The following is a 6181-nucleotide window of genomic DNA, read 5'->3' as shown; positions in this document are numbered from 1 at the left end:
ACCACTTACACTCAGGCAATGTTTAAGGATTGTATATTTGGAATATCTTCAAGGTTTACCTATCTTGGTATTCCTAAATTATTTGGCTTTACCCAGCCTTACCTAAATTTAATTCCAAGGGAAATTAATGAATAATTCAGGCCAACATCTTGGTTGTTTTTTGGTTCCGTTGGTGTTTATCCTCTAACTCTTCATCCTCAAAATGCTCAAAAAAAGAGCACTTGAGTAATTAGCTACCTGGATCCAATGTTCCCTTTATCCTAATTTCTTCAAGAATCTATCTGGTTACTCTCAAATATCCACATCCCCAGACAGCCCTAGAGTAGACCTCTGAATGTGGTGAGTGACATTTACTTTTGTTAGTTCAACTATCTTTCAAGCATTATTCAATCACTTAGTGCAAATCAAACTATTAAAAACATGCAAATAACAACATTCTATTCTGTCAATGATTTTATGTGACACTATATGAGAGATATTTCTAAAATTTATATTAAGGTACATTTTCTCTTTTACCATTGATGGATATCATTTAAAGGTGCAATCTGAGAATGAAGGTAATCTTCGAAAGCGAAGATGTCAAATTCCATATGGAAAGTGCCGAAACCTTTTCACAAATGGTAGTCGTTGATCAGAAATATGGCTGTGTATGTACATGTGGTGCATGTAACTCCACATTGTTGTAGCCTTGCATGAGTAAGATGAGATCTACATCCTTGAGAGTGAACATTAGCAGGCTTGATTGAGTATAATCAGGTACAAAGTACGGTAAATGAGAGCCTCTTCCTAAAAATTTACAGACACAGATTCCAGTTCTATGTGATCTAACATCATCATGACATAGTTCCTTATGCTCAGGCTCAGCATCTATTCTCAGACTAAAAGTAAAATTAGCTCTTCACTTCACAACCTGCATTTGTTTTTACTGTTGATTCAATAATGAAATCTATAATTCAATCACACCTTGTCGGTGTATCCTCTTTAGACATAACTCCAACTCTTCATTATCAAAAAGAGCACAAGAAGTGTTTACTACCAATTATATCTGTGCTGTTGCAGACAGATTTCTAACATATCAACGTCCTGTTTTGTGGCAAGTTGCAGTCTGTGAGTAACTGCTGCCTCATGGTCTTCTGCTGGTGCACTCTGGCAAACTTTGTCTCTGCTTTTCACCTATTAAAATATGAAGGAGTATTACACATATTACAAAATATGCATTCTCACCCTCTCCCAATTCCCCAGCTATAAGAATGTCAACATGTTGAATTAAGTTTAATTGTTTTGGCAAGAATCCCGAAATTGGGCTGGAAAACAAGGAGGTGCTGTGAACTTTACAATACACCTAACAACATCGATTACAACAGCCCTAACTAAATCCATCTATGCTCTTTACAACTTTAAGACAGAACTTCCATCCCAGTACTTTAACTAGGATTTAATTCTAATGAATAGGGAGCTTAATTTATTACCTCCATTTGTATAGGTCAGCAAAATCAGTGGAACCAGAAGGGGATATTTACAGTGAGCTAGAATGTTGACTGTCTTACAGAAAAATAGTGGCTTGAATAGTTTATTTGAATCCAGTATATTAAATTGTCCTCATTATTCTGAAAAGACCACTTCTTTTGAATTGAGGATAACATGTAGTTTTGTTAACATGCAACTTTTCATTTGGGTGCAATAATTCTCTATTCTTACACATCTTTACTGCTGATAAAAATATCTAATTAATTTATAAGTGGTATGAGTAACAAGGAGGTTAAAGATTTAACACATAAACTGACTTGTTTAAATACCCTTGAGTGATCATTTATGATGTTATGCCAATTCATAATTCTTCCTATTAAAAGTAGTGAGTCTGAATACCGTTGTTCAAATTTCCTCACATGAATATCTTGGGATGTTGGTAATACAGTGGCAGAAGCAGTTTCAGAACCACTTAGATCCCCTTCTTACTGACATTTTCCAAATTTTCTCTATTACCAGAACCTTTCATTTCTTTGCTGTTCTTTACAGTTTGATAACACACAACATCTGCTGTAGAATTCAACAACTCCTTGTCAAACACCAACTTAATGGTACAATGTTTTTTTTCTTTCTGCAAAACTAAGCATATTGTGATTTCATTATGCAGACTATTGAAAAAAGATGGCCTATAATTTGATTTGCTGTAAAGGAACGCCAAGTGTATTCATTTACAAAGTGCAATAGCTTTACACTACAAGGGAGTTGAGTTCAATTCAAGTTCAAATATAGTAATACACACTTGTTAAATCTTCCAAAGATATATGCTTCTTAAAACAAGAAACAATTTGTCAGGGTTTTTAACTCATCCATTACTTATCACCTTCTGAGAATTTATTGCACAACATTTGTGTCTCAACTGAAGTTTATTTTGAACAATACAAATTAATGGCTTTTTCAAGGATTGGTTTATATACCACAAAACTCTTAACAGCACTACAATTAAAATAATAGTTTAGCAGACTTTTTTTTTAAAAAAAGATAGAAGACAAAACACCTGGTTGGATGGGAGGATAAATGAAGGGGGAGGGGGAGGGGGAGGGGGAAGTGGGGGTCAGTGGAGCAATTTGCAGGAATGAAGCCATTATTTTAATTCAGAAACATATGTTTCCAATATAATTTTACCAGAACATTTCTTGTGTCTAGTTCTTCCTTGAAAAAGCTTCACAGAGCTGAGGGTAGTATATCAGTCTGGGAAAGTGGCAAATGTTTGAACTGTGATGGTTGATAAATCAAGTAGTCCAAAAGTGCAGGTGCATCCAACTGTTTAAAAAAAAAGTAAGCACTTATTATTGCATTTGTAACAATGACAAGGAGCAGGTCTAATCTTTATTTACAGATTTTAATGTATGTTTGGCCCAACATCAATCAACATCACATGCAACTGTAACTGAAATGAAGCAGAATTGGCTGTGCCAAATTAAGGTGAATGTTTCTCAGTAAAATTATGAGGTGAATTGCCTTGATGCTGTAGAAATGTTAAAAAAGAAACAGGAACAAGCCATTTGGCTCTTCAAGCCGTCGCCTCTATTCACTGTGATCATCCTACTCACTACTCTGTTCCCATTTTTGTCCCATATCCTTTGATCCCTTTAGCCTCAAGAGTTGCATCTATCTTCTTCTTGTAAACAGTATTTTGGCCTCAATGACTTTCTGTGACGAGCATTCCGTAGGCTCACCACTCACTGGGAGAAGAATTTGTCCTCAGCTTCAAACTAAATGGCTTACCCCATATCCTTAGCCTGATGACTCCTAGTTCTGGGCACCCCAGCCATCAGGAATGTCCATCATGTGGAGTCCTGTTAGAATGTTATAAGTTTCTGCGAGATTTCCAACACCCCTCATCCCCCCACCAACCCACCCCACCCCAACCTAGTCATTGTCCTATTTCCAATGAATATAATCCAAACTGATCTCTCTTCATACATCAGTCCTGCCATCGCAGGAACCGGTCAGGTAAACTATCATTGTACATCCTCCACTGTCAGAACATCCTCCTTCAGATAAGGAGACCAAAACAGCAGACAATAATCCAGCTGAGGTATCAACAGGGCCTTGCAACCTGAGGTACAACTGTTGCAAGACATCTCTTCTCCTGTACTTGAATCTTCTCACAGTGAAGGCTTACTTACCATTTGCCTTCAGCATCAACTGCACTGCATGCTTATTTTCAGCAATTGGTGTTCAAAAACTTCAATGTCTTGTTGTCCCTCCCCCTTTCCCAATCTATGGTCATTCAGATAATAGTCTGACTACCAATTTTTGCTCCCAAACTGGATAACCTCACATTTATCCACATTATACTTCATGCCATGCATTAATTCACTTACCTTGTTCACATTGCACTGAAGCATATCTGCATCCTCCTCACAATTCACCCTCCCACCCAACTTTGTGTTGCCTGCAAATGTGAAGATATTATATTTAGTTCCGTCATCTAAAATCATTAATGAATAATGTAAATAGCTATGGTCCAAATACTGACCTCTGTGGTACTCACTAGCTGCCATTCTGAAAACAATTTATTCCTATCCTTTGTTTCTTTGCATCTACTGTGATGGAAAGCATCAATGATGTTATTGATGTACCAGATGAAGAGTTATGGACAGGGTCCAAAGTAGGACTGGAACAAGGAATGTTCCCCATATCCCATGAAGAGACAGGCATAACTGGGACCCATGCAGGTACCCATGGCCACCCCTCTGACTTGAAGAAAGTGAAAGAAGTTAGAGGAGAAGTTGTTCAAGATGAGGATGCACTCAGCCAGGTGGATGGTTGTGTAAGCGGATGATGTAGGCCTATTCTCAATGAAGAAGTGTAAGACCACCTTTCTCAATGGGGATGGATGTGGCAAGTCTGGTCTATCTCCATGGTGAAAAGGAGATGCTTGGTGCCAACAAACTAAACATGAAGCATTATAGGAATGGTGGATGTAAATGGGGAAAGACTGGACAAGGGGAGAAAAAACAAAATCTAGGCAAGGTAGGAAGACATGAATTCCATGGGGCAGGAACAGGCTGAAACAATAGGCTTGCCTGGTGAGTCCTGTTTGTGGATTTGGAAAAAATATTGAAGCAGGCTGAATGGGATTGTGGGTCTATGATCTGGTAGGCTGTGGGAGGGAGGTCCCCAAATAAGATGGACATAGTGGACATAGTGGTCTGATGTTCGAGATGGGGCAACGGTCCAGAAGGAGATAGGAGGAGATGTCCCCCTCATCATCGGCATAAATTCCATTTCCCAACTGCTTTCAGTTCTAATTTGCTTTTCTCTCTACAGCTGCTGTAGGACCTACTGTGTTTCTCCAGCACTTTCTACATTAGTTTAGCAAGTTTGTCATGGTTTTCAGAAGTCCTGAGTTACGTTAAGGGGGTTAGCTTTCGCTCAGGGGGTCAAGGTACAATAAGTCTAGGGCAGCCTCCAATATCAATCCAGGGGCTTGGATACAGTCAATCAGCCACTCGGGGTGGTCAGAGTCAGGATCCTTTCCTCAGAAGGAGCGAGGAACGGAATCCCAGGCAGCCCAACACCCATCTTGACTCTTTCTGCCCTTTTGGAGGCTGTTTTTCTTCTGGACTAAGAGAGATGCAGGTATTAGAGGAGGTGAAATTGGTTGACACAGCGATTACTGTGGATGACAGTGAAGTGCTGTCTTGAGTGAGTGAGTAGATTGTGCCGAGAGCGTAGTGATGGCAGGGGTTGGGGTGATAGCAGGTGAGGGAAGATGTTGTAGGTGTGATGATTCTGTGGCTTTAAGAGGTGTGGTTTGTTCTTTTTTTTAAGAAAGAGATTGGGGAACAGGTGTTAAGCAGACCATGAGAAGATAAAACATCTTGTGAAGCCTTGGGTGTTTTCTTTTTAAAAGTTGGAACATTAGAAGCAGCCTGAATGGGTGCAGTAAAGCTCCAGAACCAGGAGTTTTAGTTTTCAGTTGCAGTTGTGGCTTGGGTCTTAAAGAGGTAGAAGCTAATCTTTGTCCCTCTCTCAGTTACAGCCAAAAGCTGAGAGTTTTCTAACTGTTATGGGACTAGTACCTCAGACAACCTGTGTTCTACATTTCCATTTTGCCAAGTCTGTGTTTATGGGCTTTCACAATATATGCTATAATGTTAGGTTTTCCAGTAGAGTTACATTATTCCAAATGTTTCTTTTTTGTTGTGGAATTTTAACTATAGTAGATGAACAAAGTATGTTTTGTTTTAAATCTGATATTTGGAATGCAACATCTCAGTTTACATAAATGATTTGGATGCGAACATAAGAGGTACAGTTAGTAAGTTTGCAGATGACACCAAAATTAGAGGTGCAGTGGACAGCGAAGAGGGTTACCGGACCAGATGGGCCAATGGGCTGAGAAGTGGCAGATGGAGTTTAATTTAGATAAATGCGAGGTGCTGCATTTTGGGAAAGCAAATCTTAGCAGGTCTTATACACTTAATGGTGATGTCCTAGGGAGTGTTGCTGAACAAAGAGACCTTAGAGTGCAGGTTCATAGCTCCTTGAAAGTGGATTCACAGGTAGATAGGATAGTGAAGAAGGTGTTTGGTATGCTTTCCTTTATTGGTCAGAGTATTGAGTACAGGAGTTGGGAGGTCATGTTGCAGTTGTACAGGACATTGGTTAGGCCACTGTTGGAATATTGCGTGCAATTCTGGTC

The 6181-nt window shown here is 39.2% G+C and overlaps 1 long non-coding RNA gene across 1 annotated transcript; it reads right to left on the bottom strand.

The window, feature by feature from the left end:
• Positions 1–464: 464 nt before the first annotated feature.
• LOC122553231 lies at positions 465–3928 on the bottom strand. Its single transcript, XR_006312654.1, has 3 exons — positions 3855–3928; positions 2650–2787; positions 465–1173 (listed from the first exon to the last, which is right to left on the bottom strand). It is a non-coding gene; the product is annotated as an uncharacterized LOC122553231 (long non-coding RNA).
• Positions 3929–6181: the final 2253 nt, after the last annotated feature.

Source organism: Chiloscyllium plagiosum, chromosome 9, assembly GCF_004010195.1.
Source record: "Chiloscyllium plagiosum isolate BGI_BamShark_2017 chromosome 9, ASM401019v2, whole genome shotgun sequence".
NCBI lineage: Eukaryota > Metazoa > Chordata > Chondrichthyes > Orectolobiformes > Hemiscylliidae > Chiloscyllium > Chiloscyllium plagiosum.
Note: the sequence above shows the minus strand (reverse complement) of the source record. Positions and strands in the feature narration are given on the sequence as shown.